This window comes from Manacus candei, unplaced genomic scaffold (genome assembly GCF_025592945.1).
Source record: "Manacus candei isolate 608988 ecotype Guabito, Panama unplaced genomic scaffold, ASM2559294v1 h1tg000007l, whole genome shotgun sequence".
Taxonomy (NCBI): Eukaryota; Metazoa; Chordata; class Aves; order Passeriformes; family Pipridae; genus Manacus; species Manacus candei.
In genome coordinates, this window is record NW_026138055.1 from 7,990,456 (window position 1) to 8,007,300 (window position 16,845).

The 16,845-nt window shown below is 47.3% G+C and overlaps 1 long non-coding RNA gene across 1 annotated transcript; it reads left to right on the plus strand.

Moving 5' to 3' along the window:
• The first annotated feature begins 14,674 nt into the window (after positions 1-14,674).
• On the plus strand, positions 14,675-16,290 carry LOC127482342 (uncharacterized). Its single transcript, XR_007908525.1, has 3 exons — positions 14,675-14,699; positions 15,407-15,498; positions 15,865-16,290. It is a non-coding gene; the product is annotated as an uncharacterized LOC127482342 (long non-coding RNA).
• Positions 16,291-16,845: the final 555 nt, after the last annotated feature.

A 16,845-nucleotide genomic window follows, 5' to 3' on the forward strand; every position in this document is an offset into this window, starting at 1 on the left:
TGAGTCCTAGAGAGCTCAGGAGTTCAGGAGAAAGGGCATTCAGGCCCTTATTCTGCAAATCAACTCTTACTACTCTCTTGAAAGACCCACAGGATGCTGCCATGTAGGATGGTGGCAAGTTCTTTGGTGCCACATTGTGCTATATCACTGCATTCACCTTCAACCCTGAAAGTCTGATTATTTCTACAATCATTGAGAAGGATTGAAGAAGGATTAGTGACTTTCTCAACATCATAAAGGGAGTCTCGAGCCAGGGCCTGACCCCTTTTCCCCACAAAACTCCTCCTTCCCCTAACTCCTCACCTTTTTGTTGCAGTCATCTACCTTGCTTTTCACCAAGAGCCCTTTAAACCAATAGGCTGGGACCCCAACCCTAACTCAGCCCTCAGTGTAACCAAAACAGCAGGGATACGTAGCTATTCCCTGGGAAGATGATCCATCTGAACAGCCTCCTGGGATAAATCAAAACTCCACTAAGCCAGTGGGGTGAACGTCACCACAAATCTCACTGGAAGGTTTCAGGCTGTAAGAGAGATTCACCCAGTAACAACCCACGTTTCCACCCTTAAGAACTTGCACTTGGTGACACATGAATAGGGGGAGGGTATTTTTTCACGTCCCCAGGGCTTCCAAAGGCTGCCTAATTGTCCTGCTCCTCTCCCAGTTTTCCTTTGCCGCATTGTTAACGTTATCAACAATTCCCATGCACGGTACCACCACGCAGGAAAATAATCCCACACCTGGCACTGGGCTTGTATCCTGTCTGCAGGGGCCGAGGGGGGGGGAACAATTGGATCTGCATCCCCCGTATGGCACCGCACACGGAGAGCGGGGAAGGAAACCCGGGGCACCGCACAATTGACGGGGAAGCGCCGGCCGCGCTCCGGGGAAGAGTTGGCCGTGATGGGATTTGCTGTTCCAGCTCCGGGCTGGGATTTGGAGACACGCGGGCGTTGGACGCCCTCTGCTGATGGCAAAGATGAGTAAATCGTGTTTGTCTTTAATGCTGTGATTCCGAGCCAGACCCGATGTCATAGAATCGTAGAATTGCAGAATTATGGAATCACTGAATCATTGAATTATAGGATCATATAATCATAGAATTATAGAATCATAGAATCATTGAATTATAGAATCATAGAATCACGTAGCCATTGAATTATAGAATCATAGAATCACATAACCATTGAATTTTAGAATCATAGAATCACATAACCATTGAATTATAGATTCATAGACTCATAGAGACATTGAATTATTGAATTATAGAGTCATTGAATTATTGAATTATAGAGTCATTGAATTATTGAATTATAGAACCATAGAATCATTGAATTATAGAATCAAAGAACCATAGAATGATAGAATTATGGAATCAGAGAATCCACAGAATGTTTTCAACTGGAAGGGACCTTAAAGATAATCTAGTTCGTGCCCCCCAGCTATGGACAACTCTGGTTTTGCAAGAGCATAAAATAATAAAAACACAGGATGGAAGGACCTTCTAGGCCATGCCCTACCCCAAAACCAACACCAATTTTGCTTGAATTCTGATTGTTGTAATTTATTTCATCTTTTTCTTGAAACTTCTTTTGAATGATATTTTTTTCCCTGCTCCATTCTGGCAAGTGCCAGTTTAACAGCATGGCCAGCTGACTTCCAGTATTTGTATCCCAGCAGTAAGAATGCAGTTGTCAGCTCTAAGCTCCCTGGGAGCTCATCCACAAATTCTCATTGCCCAAAGAAGGTGTGGCTGCCCCATCCCTGGAAGTGTTCAAGGCCAGGTTGGACAGGGCTTGGAGCAACCTGGGCTAATGGAAGGTGTTCCTGCCCATGGCAGGGGGTTGGAACTAGGTGGTCTTTAAGGTCTCTTCTAACTCAAACCATCCTGTGATTCCATAAATTGAGGTCCCTACAACCATGACCCCAATGTCTCACAGACCTTCTGCAGCTCTGAAGAGTCTGGCTCAGCTTTGTCTCTCAGGATCATGAGTTTTCCCATCCCTGGATGGTACAGCTAAAGCTGAGGACACAGACCTAACCTCTCAGGTTTCTTCTAAAAATCCTGAAAATTTGAAGAAATTCAGTCTTTCCAAGTACAGATTTGGCAACTTCCTCCTTCAAGAATTGCAACCTTTTGTTCTGAGGCAGAATGTATTGTTTTTCCAATAGAAGAGCAGTGAGAGGGAATCACAAGGTGGTCACTCAGAGACCTTTGAATTAGAAACAAGTGTTAGAATCATAGAACCATTTAAGTTGGAAAAGACTCTAAGATCCTCGAGTCTAACCATTCCCAAGCACTGTCAAGGCCACCACTAACCCATGTCCCCAAGAACCACATCCACACATCTTTTAAATCCCTCCAGGGGGAGGGAGCTCTGCCAGTACCTGACCACCCTTTCAGTGACTTGCCCACCTTTTCCCACAGTATTTCCATACTGGGCTGGCAGCCTCCTGGGGTTACCTGGTCACTGGAGAGGGGGAAGATGCTCTTTAAAAGTTGTATTTTGTTTTGTGCAAAGGCTTGGAATTACCTGAGTTAATAATTGCCGTGCTACAGAGATAAGAGGGATTTTATCCAAGTTCAAATATGAGTATGCTGACCACAAAGGACCTGTGCAGACACAGAAATCTAATCTGCATTTTCTATTAGTACCAAAATTCCTTAATAGGAATCTTTAAGGAATCCCTTTGCTAATTCAGTGTCTCTTGCTGTCCCCCTGTGCCATGATCCTACAGCCCAGGCAATGACATGTCTGTGAGAAACAACCTTGTGGTGTTTCATGGGAAGATGCACATCTTGTGGACTGAATTCTGGAGCTCTGGAGTCAGAAACAGCAGCCAGGCTGCACTCTGGCCAATTTTTGAGGGCACACAGCCCCCATTTCAACACCTTGGTGTCTGGAAAAAACCCCTTGGGGAATGAAGACCCCACGTCCAACGTTTAAATGCATCCTCTGAACTATTTTAGTCTTGGAGAAAAACTTTATTCTCCTCTCTGTTTATTGATAAAAGCAGTCATATGGATCAGAGAAGGTTGAAATTCCTCATCCTGGGGCTGCTTCAGACCAACATCTCTTCATTGCACTAAGGTGTAATGTAGCTTAGGATGAGTCTGGCTGTGGACAGAGGTCTTTTACCTCTCTTTGGACCACTCAGAATGACTGTCACCTGGAGAGCACCTGTGTAGGAGCTTCATTAGAGCAGTGCTCCAATGAATAATCAAGGTATCTACAACTAGCAGGACTCTGTTCAGGGCTCTAAGCTGCTCAGGACCTCCTTTCACCCAAATTACAATACCTTCTGCCCAAACTGACCAACAGAGAGGGTTGCAAAGGGTGTCCTCTGTTCTACATTTTCAGCCTGCTCACATGAGTGACTTACAGCTCCCAGATTCCCAGAATCACAGAATATGCTCATTTGGAAGGGACCCACAAGGATCACTGAGTCCAACCCTTAGCCCTGCACAGGACCATCCCCAAGAGTCACACCATGTGCCCCAGAGTATCATCCAAATGCTCCTGGAGCTCTGGCAGCCTTGGTACTGTGACCACTGTCCTGGGGAGCCTGTTCAGTGCCCAACTACCCTCTGGGGAAAGAACCATTTCCTGATATCCTGATATCCAACACAACTGATATCCATCCCCTGACACACTCCAGTCCATTCCCTCGGGTTCTGTCACTGGTCACACAGAGCAGAGCTCAGTGCCTGCCCCTCCTCTTCCCCTCCCAAGGAAGTTGTAACTGCAGTGAGGTCTCCCCTCAGTCTCCTCTGCTCCAGCTGAACACACCAAGTGCCCTCAGCCACTCCTCACACAGACTCAGCCCTTGTGATTTTGATGTCCAGGGAAACCAGGAGGTTTTTGGGTCAGTTCTTTGTCCCACATGAGGAGAGGCAGAACAGTTTTCCAGTAAGAAATCGGACTGAGCCACCCCCTCCCTGCAGTGCTCAGGGGAAGCAGGATGCCAAGCTCCATCTCCCAGGGCTGAAGGCACTTAATGACTGTTGCTGTGACTGCCCCACTCTTGTGCTGCTCTCTCCCACGTCCCACCTGCACCCAAACGTGGCAGCGCTCCAGGCTCCCAAGCCCTGATGAAAGTGTGGAGATTTAGTTGGGAAATACTTCATCTTGACAAAACAACAGCCTTATTTCCTGTATCTTTACACAAAAGAAATAACAGGCCTATGTGTATCGAGTGTATTTATCTCTACAGGATTTTGCCTTACAAGGAACAATAGAAACTCGAGTCCACGTGGTTGCCCAACCACAGCAGAGTGTTTAGGGTTTTTTTTTTTCTTTTTGGGGGGTTGTTTTGGAAAACTTTGTGCATAGGGGAGTTCCTTAACACAGCAAGACAGGAGGCAGCTTCCTGTTATGAAAACAGTCAACAACCTGACATTCAGCAATCTGACATTCCCTGCACCCAACGTGATAAACAGGCCTGATAAAGATCTACCACAATAGGTACAATAGCACCCCCCCCATAAAGGAATAGGACGTGGAAAGAGCCTCAATACACAAATATCCCAAGCCATCTCTTCCAGCTTCTTTTATACAGTAGATAATCTCATCCTGCTTTCCATATTTTCCCAACATTGATTCATTTCCCCTCAGGCAGGGTCAAAGTGGGAGCTGGGTGTTTGATACCACTTTCTCGCAGGTCTTTGTAGTTCAGAGGCAGCACTCACTTGAGATCTGAAAACTGTTTACTGGGTTTCCCTTCCTCCTGCCATTTGTGATCCCTGCATTTCAATGCCACAGCTGCTGAACTCATCCAGCTTGTCCCCAAAGTCACCTCCTTGATCTGAATTAAATTCCAGAAGCAAAACAAAAAAATAGTGGGAACCTCTTCCCCCTTCCTTGACCTTGGTAATGGATGCTGGAGCTGCCTTTTTTCCTCCCTGATTCCATGGCATCCACCACAGTGATGCTCTGAGTATCTCTGAGTATCAGGTAACATTAATTTCCCACCAAATTAATGTTAGATGCACTTTTTCTCCATCTGAAAGTGACTGAAAAATAAAAGAGGAGGATCTTCTCCACTGCTCCTCAGCTCCTTGGTTGCCCAGAGAAGCTGTGGCTGCCCCTGCACCCCTGGAAGTGTCCAAGACCAGGTTGGATGGGGCTTGCAGCAACCTGGGATAGTGGAAAGTGCCCCTGCCCATGGCAGGGAGTTGGAATGAGATGAACTTTAAGGTCCCTTTCAACCCAAACCATTCTGGGGTTCTATGATTCCTATATTTAGGAATCTTCAGCCATTTTCCAGCCCCTTCACAAACCCCAGTGAGGTTTAGCGGATCATCTCCCAGCTTTCCTCCATGGACTGTACTTTTTTTTTTACATCCTAATAGAAAAGTAGTAAACTTTTCTATTAAAGTAGTAAAGGACACTCTGCTGCTGTGTCCTAACAGCCCTTTGGGTACCTCCGAGGCCATGGGACAGGAGGGGCACAGCCTAATCCTCATCTTCGACTCTCAAAGAAGTGAAGAGCTCTCCCTGGCTGGCAGAAGTGTTTATGGAGCAAGGCCATCGAGCCAAGAGCTTGTCCTGGTGCCCCCAGACATCTGAGGAACGCCTGTGAGATGGGGATGAACATCCTACACCTTCCACGGGCTCTGGTGCCTGTGGCCTGGCTCCTGAGGGAAGCATGGAATGTTTACTTTGAAAGCACACTTGGATAAGGCACTTGTTAAACAAGTAACTTGTGCACCATGAAGATGTTGAAGCACCTTTGGCACTTCCCCACGAGGCCACAGCTGGGGTCTGATGTCAGAGAACATTTCCCTGATGCTCAGACCACACTGCTTTGCCTGGACTGTCAGCAAACCCCAGTTGCAGGAGGGGTCTGGGTATGTGGTCAAGCTAAGACAGGGATGGGGAAATATGTGAGTCTCAACCTCCCTTTGGCAGAAATGTGCACAAAGCTCTGCCTGTCAGTGTCAACTGGTTTGTTCTCTGCATGTCCTGTTTTAGAAATAATATCACACTGCACTAGACCTGTCTGGCTATAAAATGAAGGTCTCCTGTCTTATTTTCCCCAAGCCTCAAGTCCCTCTGTCGTTGATTTATAAGGCATATAAAAATGGACGAGAAACAAAGGAATCATGTAGAAAGTTGAACAGCTGCTTTGTATCATCACATTTTCAGTTTTTGGTTGGTTAGGACAGTGGGATGAAGGGAATATCTGTCAATGGGTGGGATTCAGATCAGGTACCTTAATATATTTTGTTGATGTTATTTGGGTCTGAGGTCAACACTGGATCCAGGTGGAGGAGAGGTGGGGATTGTCTCACTGTCAGGACTAACCAGGATGGTGGTGGCTCTGGACACACCCAGATACAGGAACCAAGCACCAGAGGGATGGTCTTGGAGTAATTCTGGGTGCCTCAAGAACATCTACATGTGGATATGGCACTTGGGGACACAGTGGTGGGCCTGGCAGTTCTGGGGGAATGGTTGGACTCCATGATGTAAGAGGGCTTTTCCAACCTGAATGATTCTGTGATTCTATGACCAAGAGAGGTGGAAGGAAGAGACTGATGACTCTTTCTTTTGACTGATCCATCCAGGACTGACAAAGGAGTCAGTCTGGACTGAAAAACTATTTTCAGTGTCTTTCAGAGTGTCTTTCCTCTTGGAGCATAATTCTTTGTAGCCACAACTCCCCTGGGTTATCCTTCTCCCACTCTGACATATCTGACTGCTGACTCAGTTCCCACTCAGTGAGTAGAAACCAGTTTTTCCCCTGATCACATGGCCCTAATTCCTGTCTGCACCATCCCATCCATGAAACAAGGATAGGTGGTGGTCAAGCCAACTATCCTGGGAAGGGTTAGGTTAGATATAAGGAAAAGGTTTGTCCCCCAGGGGGTGTTTGGACACTGAACAGGCTCCCCGAGGTTGCCAGAGCTCAAGGAGTGTTTGGACAACGTTCTCAGGGACAAGGTGGGATTGCTGGGGTATCTGTGCAGAGCCAGGAGTTGAACTTGATTATCCTTGTGGGTCCCTTCCAACTCAGGATGTTCTAGTCTAGTCTAAACACATTCAAGAACCTACTGCTGACTCCAGCACCGTCCTGCATCACCACTGATGTTCCTGGGCAACCAGTTCAGAGATGGGGGAAAACCTAAAGGTCTAAAGTATGGAGGTTCTTGTTGGTAATGCTGTGGCACAGAGACAAGACAAGTCAAGGAGTCAGCCAGGAAGGATCCTGTGCTGGGAGGAAAAGTGGAATTCATTGGCTGCTCAAGTCCAGGTTGCCCACAAATGGAAATATTAATACATCAAGTGAGAAGCAACCCAGATTTCGACCTCTTCCTCAGCCTGGCCAAACAAGATGCAAATTAGGCATTGCTTTAGTCCTTCCATTGCATATTATGGTGTAAAACAATGTAGTTGCCTTATGGTTGGAGTAGTACAGCTTGTCAAGGTAGAAAATGAGCTGTATCTCAACCATGCTCAGTGCCTCTACTGCAAAGTATTAGGAGACAATCTGGAAGTATTTGTATCATCTAATAATATCAAACAAGAACACTCAGAAAAACATCCTAAAAGCCAAAGAGAGAAAGAGAAAAATCAATCCCATCTGGTCAGAGAAAGCCCTGCTGTGCAGCAAAGACTTTCAGGGCTCTGTTTGTGGCAGCTTCCAAGCAGCTGAGACACCTGACTGCAAGGGCAGAAGCTGTGCTGTCCCTCAGGTCGGAGTGACACAGGGTCTGGCACCACCTGGAAATCACAAGGACCAACAGCTTGACCCCAGGGCAACTCCTTAAAACACCCTGAGCTAACACCTTGAAAGGAGTGAAATGTGAAGAGCACGAAGGGCAGTGAAAGCTGAGGTGGCAAACTGGGAACCAGAGCACGTTCTCCTCGTGCAGAAACATCGCTGCCGTGCAACCACACTGGTTAAAAATGGGCCTGGGCTCATTAAAAATGGGCTGTACCTCTACTAACCAGTGCCAGGCCGTGCCCCTGAGGAGGTTGCCCTCTAAAAGGGTCCCACAGATGATGCCCAGCTAAAGCCTTTCCTAAAGCCTGAGCCATTTATGGGCTCAGTGACGCTGGCTTGGGCCAAAATCGTGTCAAGAAAGGCTCAAACAATTCAGTGATGAAGGAATTCCTGTCTGGGGTAATTTACTGGTTTGATGCAGCCCTTGAGCCCTCGGTGACCTCGGCTGGTCACAGGCTCTGATTTATGCCCCTGTTAATTGCTATAATTCACTATTTCCGCTGCAGGAGCAGCAAGGAGCCTCTGGCTGAAGGAGAAATCCTTGTGCTGGTTGCTTCTCCAAAGCAGAGTGGGCCATCTCTGCTCTTAAAAGGGGCTCCAAATGAAAATATAACCTGTGAGAAGGAGAACCAGCACCTAGAGGGGCAGGGGAAGGGGGCAGCAATGGCAAGTCATGCTCAGGGCTGTGGCCTCCTGATAGTGTGTGGGCAGGAGGACGGAAAATGGATTTGAAATCCAAAAAGGAGACTTTTAAGGACAGATTAGAAGGAAAATGAAAGAAAGCTTTGTGTGCATGCATGGGAAGGTCCTTGCACTCAAAGGGTACAATGTACTTGCTACAGAGAAGGCCCAGTGTTGCCTCCCAGACATCCACCTTGGAGCAGAAGGGTGCAAAACCTTCCCAGGCCACTCAGGGGTTGGGTCATATCCTTCTTGCACAGGTGCAAAGTGACCCACGAAAGCAAACACTTGGGTTCACGAGTGGCTCATGGGTTGCACTTGGGTTGTTTGCAAACCCTTCAGCTTTTGTGTGCTTTGTACCTGTAAGGTGTCGAGTTGAACAGCTGTGTTTGACAAGCAAACTCCTCTGTGCCTCTGGCACCTCATCCCTGCCTCAAATGGTCTCAGGATCAAACCCCAAAGTTGCTCTTTCCACAGCCCTCAGCATCCAAAGGGGGATTCCCTGTGTGGCTACAGCACATCAGAAATGGAAAAACTTCCATCTGTTTCTGGATGCACCAGAGTGGTCAGTGCATCATCAATAGGAGGCCTCTAACTGGTTTGGGAGGAATTATATTAATATTTTCCATTTGTTCCCCACAGCTGAGCTCCATCCAGGGCCTCACTCACCTCCTTTGCTCCTCGTTCCTTGAGAGGCATTTTTTGTTAACACGGAGCAGGCAGGATTTGCCCTTGTGCCCCGTCCAAGGAAAAGAGAGAAAAATAACCCCAAACAATTGCAAAGCTTTCATTTGAGAAATTAATTCACAGGGGAGTAAGGTTAAAAATAAAGTTCTTTGGCCAGAGCCTTTATAAGCTCCAGCCATATTCTCTGGAATATAATTCATAAGCACAATATGTTTTTGTTGTGAATGAGTGTGAAGTACCAGAAAAGGAAAGAGGAAACCCCTAATGTAGTCCTGAATAGACCTGTGAAAAAGGATAATAAAACTTGTCCTGGATTTCCTTTAGCAGCAGGTGCTTCCTTTGGAGTTTCTATTCATTCAGACTTTGGACAGTCACAGCCTGCCAAATTTTTTTCTTTTTTTTTTTTCTTTTACTTTTTGTAAACGCAGCATTCAGTTGATCTGAATGAAGGTGAATTTGTCTTCTTGGCCACTGTCAAGCTCATGGTCTCACAAGGTCAATGGCAAAGCTTCTCCAAGCTTTTGTGGTGCGTCCCCTTCCAGACCTGACAGAAAGGTGGTACCACACGGCTCAGATCAGAAGGTTTCCTCAAGCATCCAAGGCTTGAAGGCCCTAAAATTCCATTTTAAGTAGGCCACTCGTCCTTCCTGGTGAGATGTCCATGCCTGCCCACCCACAGCAACACACCAGCTGTGACTGGGGGAACACAGCTCCTCAGCCTCACTAGGCTGGGCTCATCTCTATGGAGAGAGCAGGTGATATTAAGCTCTGATTGATGTCTAGGAAAGCATTAGCCAGAGGATTAAATTGTCCCTTAATCACACTATGTTAAGGCCAGCTTTGTCCACAGGGGCAAAAAGACCCTCCAGCTCTCTGCATAACACCAGGAAAAGCCAATTTCTCCCTGTCAAACAGCCTGACTTCCCTCCCAAGCCCCTTTCCCATCCAAAGACAGCACTGCCAAACTCCACAATTCACAGAACCACAGAATCCTAGAAAGGTTTGGGTTGGAAAGGACCTTGAAACTCATCTATTTTTACAGACAGAAAAAGGAGCTTAAAATCTGAGTGCACCTTTCCTGACATTACAAAACAGTTGACACAAACACGAGGAAGCTACCAAATATATTACAAATCTTCCTGTTCTACCTTAACAGGCAGAAGGAAGGGGCAATTGGAAAGAGATGATCTTTAAGGTCCCCTCCAACCCAAACCATTCCATGATGACAAACTGCACAAACTATCCAAACTGCTGTTTATTAGGTAACTTTACCAGATACCTATTATTTTTCATAGTTGTTTTGTCTTGCCAAACATCCTTACTGCCTGTCTCAACTCCCTCCAACTAAGGCAAACATTAACAGCTCATCCAATTCCCTATATTTAACACTCCCAATCTGGCACAGATTTATACCAGCCCTGGTAACAATGGCATGGAACACCTGTCAGTGACTGCATTTGCCCAGGGATTCGCTCCCTTCCATGTTTCGTGTTTAATAATTCCTGAACAATGGGACAAATAAACATATTTTTTTTGCTCAGCTCTTACTCAAGCCAACACCACTGTCCAAATTGCACATGAGAGGCCTGCAGAGGCTGGTGGTTGTTTCCTAGACTTGTCTCCTCTTTCCCTCAGAAATGACATTGTCAGCAGCTCTGGGCTCAGGGAGGGCATTTACCACTTGTATGTGAGGAAGGAAGAGGAAGAATGAGCAGGAAAGGGGCAGCGTCGTGCAGGGCCCTGAAGGCAAGGATGATAAATCTGAACTTCAAGGGGTGGATGACAGACAGATCTTCTAAGGAAGGTTGGGGCTATCTGAGAAAAAGGATGAGAGACATGTCTCTCATGGCTAAGAGTGACATGGCTAAGGTTGGAATAATGTGGGGTTACAAGACCCAGTGAAGGAGCTGGGAGCTGTTGATGGTTGACACATTGAAGATCTGTCTGGATGGGGATGAGGAGGATGTGGACCTGATGGAGAAAGTCCACAGGGAAGGGCCACAAAGATGCTCTGAGGGCTGGAGCACCTCTGCTGGTGCTCTCCCAGCCTGGGAGAGCTTGGGATGTTCGGCCTGGAGGAAGGCTCCAGGGAGACCTGAGTGTCTTGATGGGGGAAACAGGTAGAAGAAATAGTACAGAGCAAGATGGGTCATGGAAAGTATGTCTGGAATTAACCTCTGCTCTGCTGTAAGCAAGACATGTGGTCCAGATCCTAACCGAGTTCATGGATACCATTCCTTCTAGAGATGTTGTGTCACCTTGTGAGACCCACCTGGAGTGCTGCATCCAGCTCTGGAGTCCTCAGCACAAGGAAGATGTGAACCTATTAGAGGAGGTCCAGGAGAGGCCACAGAGATGCTCTGAGGGCTGGAGCCCCTCTGCTCTGGAGCCAGGCTGGGAGAGCTGGGGGTGTTCATCTGGAGAAGAGAAGGCTCCGGGGAGATCTCAGAGCCCCTTCCAGTGCCTAAAGGGGCTCCAAGAGAGCTGGAGAGGGACTTTGCACAAGGGCCTGGAGTGGAAGGACAAGGGGGAAAGGTTTTAAACTAAATGAGAAAATATTTAGATTAGATGTTAGAAACAAATTCTTTACTCAGAGGGTGGTGAGGCCCTGGCACAGGTTGCCCAGAGAAGCTGTGGCTGCCCCAGCCCTGGAAGTGTCCAAGGCCAGGTTGGATGGGGCTTGGAGCAACCTGGGATAGTGGAAGGTGTCCCTGCCCATGGCAGAGGGGTTGGACTAGATGACCTTCAATGTGCATTTCAACCCAAACCATTCCACAGTTCTATGATTCCATGATTCTGTGTTTCTATGGCTCCATCCAGACTCCTCACCCCTGCACAAAACCCCCCTCCCCAGACTGTTTATCGCCTTCCAAACATCCTTTCCACCCCTGCACCAGCCACCATCCCCAGAGCAGGGCCCCAAACTTACCTGCCATCCTCACCCTCCCATCTCCCCTGTCCCCGTGGCCCCATCACTGCCCCAATGGTGCCCATCCCTGACCGCAGCTGCTCTGAGCCTCAGCAAAGCCCACACATGAGCCACACCACGAGAACACACCCCATGCAGATTTTATCACCACAAGGGTCATCACTTGAGGTACCTCAGATTCCCTAAATAGCAGGCAATCCATCCCACAGCTGTACTGGAACACCTTGTGCAGCATAGTTGATGACAGGTAATGCTGGGGACACCCCAGCCTTGGTGGACCTCCAAAACCATCAGCCTTCGCTTCACATGGGCTGCTAAAGGCCACTCCTGCAAGGAAACAAAGTCTTTTTAGGTCTTTTTAGCTTATTCCCAGGGTTCAGCAAAGCTTCTTGCGGCCCAACCTTGTTACAGATATGATTCACACAATCATATTTCAATCACTTCCTCTGGGAGACTCTTTCCAACAATACAGATTTCTTGGCTGGAGAAGAATTTCCAGGGATTGAGCTGAAGTTTTCCTTTGCCCTTCAAATGCATCTCCTCAAACAGCTTCAAAAAGGGAATTTCCCTCCTTTCTCATTGCCCTGTTGAGAGGCCACATCGTTCCCTAAGAGCAGGTGCTAAGCCCATGGAAAACCTGGGCTGCAAATCAGAAAATCAGACCTAGAATTGTCCTAATACAGTTCAAAGAAGCCCATTGGAGAAAAAATACAGAATGTTCTCCACAATTCCCTGAAAAAGGCTGTAGCCAGGTTGGGATTGTTCTCTTCTCCCAAGGAACAAGCAATGGGGCAAGAGGAAACAGCCTCAAGTTGCAACAGGGGAGGTTTAGGTTGAATATTAGGAATAATTTCTCAATGGAACAGGTTGCCCTGGGCAGTGGTGGAGTCTCCATCCCTGGAGGGATTTAACAGCCATGTGGATGTGGTTTAGTGGTAGCCTTGGCAGTGCTGGGGGAATGGTTGGACTCAAAAATCTTAAAGGTCTTTTCCAACCTAAAGTATTCCATGTTTTGTCCTTTTCATAATTTCCCAGCTCCGGGGTATTATTTTGGTACTGCTATATCTACAGGGAGACTTGGAAAATCCCAGTGACACACTCCAGGATTGTCCCATTGCCTTGGCTTTCCTGCATATGCACTCCAGAAGGTTTGCAAAGTCTGTACAGAGAGACTTTGTCTAATCAAGGAGTCTTTTGGTGTTTGACAGCATGAAACTTTGCCACGTTGAACTTCCAAAAAGTGGTGACTTCTGAAGCTTAAATGTTGTGTAGCATGAACTCAGAACCCCAGAATTATTAAGTTGGAAAAGCCCTCTAAGATCATTGAGTCCAACCATTCCCCCAGCACTGCCAAGGCCATCACTAATCCATGTCCCCAAATGACACATCAACAAATTCTATCAGCATTTCCAGGGGTGATTCCACCACTTCCCTGCCAGACAAGCAATTCCCCCTTCACCAGAACAGCAGTGAACACACAATCATGGATCTGCTCCCAGAAGGAGGAGACAAAATCTGCTACAGGCTGCCTGGTGACCTCAACTGGATATTCTTCTGGAGGACACCTGTCAGGGAACACCTCAGTGCACCTGCCAAAGCTTTAGCAGATGAAATGAGACATTTTTACAGTATCTGTGAGCAGGTGTGTGGGAGAGGGAGGAAGAGAGGCATTTTCCTTGCCTAGAAGACTTATTTATGTTCTGCAGGTCATAATTGAAGCAGAAGTTCATTGCCATTGTCTGGGATTTCTTGCAGTACCAAATGATGGTTTGGCCACAATTTTCTTCCCTCTTGCAGCTCAGTCTCTCTCAGTTTGTATTTTGAAAATTCTCTTCCAGAAAATACAAGAAAATTAACTTCTTATCCCAAAAAGAAATTGTGGGAGGGATTCATCAGAAAAGAAAAAAATAAAAACACAGTCAGATTTGTGGTGTCGCAAATAGTACATTGCAAAAAATGGGCTTTGTGTTAGAATTATTTATTATCCATCGCTTGAGCATCTCTGAAAATAACCTTCCTCCCCTGGGGAGGAATAGCTGATCCCTTTTTATTATTTTTATTATTATTATGGCACTCAAGACACCATTGTGGCATTAGATCAGTTGTAAAAGTTGAGTTGTTTTCTCTTGTACTGAGTGATGTGGAAATATAATGAGGCAACCCCTGATGCTGAAAATCTGCAATTTAAGTAGAGTAGTTGAACACCAAGAAAAAAAGCAAGTAGGAAACTGAGGCACAGGAGTGAAGGTGCTTTGCCCCACTGTTATTTCAGTGCTTCCAAGTAGGAATTCGAGGATTTGGGCTGTTTGAAGTCATGTAGTGAAAGTTTAGTGTGGAGTCAAGAGGCAAAAGCTGAGTCAGATTTCCCAGTGTTTAAACTCAGCAGTGAATCTTTGTCCTTGGGAGACAGGAAGCAAAACTGTGTGTGTTAGGAGAGTTGTTCCTCCTATCCATCTGTCTTGACCAAAGAGTGAAGTCACAGAGTCATGGAATGGGTTGGGTTGGAAGGGACCTTAAAGGTCATCTTGTTCCAACCCCCTGCCATGGGCAGAGAGGGACACCTTCCACCAGCCCAAGTTTCTCCAGGCACAACCTGGATGGGGTCCCCTCCATGTGCACGCTGAGATCTCCCTTCCTGCACCCCACCAAGGCACTGGAAGGAATCCCAAAGGTAAGGGGAGCTTCTGGTGAACATCTGTGATGCAAGATATCCCAATATTTGGGCAGCAACCCACAGGCAGGACCCATAAGTGTCATCTGAGCTTGTGTAGGGGGCAGGGGAGACAGGCAGGGTGGAGATGTCAAATGGGGATACATCCCCAGGTGTGTGGGTCATTGGCTTGACATCCACTGAATCCTCTCTAGGAATTACTTTAAGTAAAATATGAGGTGGAGATGGTCTCAGAACTTTCCTAGGTGGAAAGGTGGTGGATGCCCCATCCCTGGAAACATTCACGGCCAGGTTAGACAGGACTTTGAGAAACCCGGTCTAGTGAAAGGTGTCCCTGCCCATGGCAGGGGGTTGGACTAGATGGCCTTCGAAGGTCCTTTCCAATCCAAACCATTCCATGATTGTATTATCACCTTCCCTACCGCAGGTAGAGGCTCATACATCCCTCTGGATGCCATCCTAGACTTGATCTCAGTACACATCTCCTTGTACCCACTGTTAGTGCACACACACACACACACACACACACGCTTATTTTTCCACACAGATTCCAGCAAAGCCTGTGAAAAAATGAAGCTGACCATAAACCTTTGGGATCTGCTCCCTGCGGGTCAGGGAGGGGGGGTGCAAATCCCTTTATTGTTGGGTCGGATTTGTTTCATTATTATTTTCCCCCCCCCCCTCCTTTCTCTCTCCTCCTGGATCAGGAGCCCGGGATGAGGCCGGGCTGCTCCCGGCATGAGAAAGTGGGGCCATCCGTGCAGATGTTGCCCGGGGGAAGCCGAGGTTCCCACACCGAGTAGGAAGCGGGGCCTCACGGAGCCGGGAATGGGGACTGAGGAAGTGGCAGCAGGGCTGGAGCTCCCGCGGCCGTCCATCCAGGGATGCTGGGAGAGGAGAAGCAAAGCCGGGGGTGGAGGGGAGGGGGGGGGGACCCGGCGTAAGGGGGGGACATCTATTCTTGGAGAAAAAGGGGGGGGGGATTTTATTGTGAGGCTTTGTTTACACCCCGAGCTGAATGAATCAAATGACCTTGTTTATTGTCGGTCTCCTGAATGGACGGCAGAGGGAGAGGGAGGAGGGATGGGGGGTTATATTATTGTTAATTCTGCCATTTACAACTTCTTCTTCTTCTTCTTTTTTATTTTTTTTTTTTTTCCCACAGCACATTGTTGCCGTGATAAAAGAATAAGAGGTGAAACTCTATTCCTTCCTTTCCCCATCTCCGCAGTATTCTCCAAATCCCCGGACAGGAGGCTGTTGGGATGAAAGTGCCAAACCAAGATGCAGGGCCCAATCCTGCTGTTCCTGATCCCACTGCTTGCCAAACTTCTTTTCCATGGTGGGGTGAGGGGGCTGAGACTTGTCCCCCTGGGACTCACAGTGTTCCTTCCCAGGGAGGACACAAGGACACAACAAGCCTTTTCCCACCCCCGCTGAATGGATCCCTCTTTGCCCCTGGATGGAGGCAGCAGAGTGGCCACAGCTCTCACACACAGGGTCATTATCCTCAGGAAATAACAACATCCAGGCAAAGATCACTCACATGCCATGTTTTTTGGGAGCTGAAGTGAAGCCCTCTTTGAAGGACCTAGCTTTTCACCTAAGCACCTGCTCTTGGGGCTGCACAGGGGTATTTTGGTGTAAGTCCTGATTATTCTATTATTATTTTGCCTTTTATTTGGGCCCTGCTGATCCCCATTCTGCTTGATAACTCTCCAGCCAAGAACTCAGCAGTTTCCAGGGTATTTTACTTTAAAGAGCTATAAAGAACCAGGCCTGAGGCACCACAGGGTTGCTGAGAGAATGAAATGATCCTTTTGGTTTGAGGATCACAACAACCCCCAGAGAGATTATAGTAGTTTCAAATTACAGTTTTCCCTCCTTGTCAATTTTAAAAGTCCTTTACATGCTCTAGGATGAAAGAAAAGGATGCAAGGTTTCCCAAATTTTGTGGCCACTTCAGGGACATCCCTTGGGGTGTCCTCAGCTCCACATGGAAGTCAGCTGTTGCTCTGGGACTGGCTATATTCATGGGTGACCACCTCTACCCTGTCACCTCAATTCCCTTTCCCTTCAGCTCAAGGCACTTTGGTTCCTTCAGGATCGTAATTTAATTTCTTAATGACTTTAGAATTTTATCAGC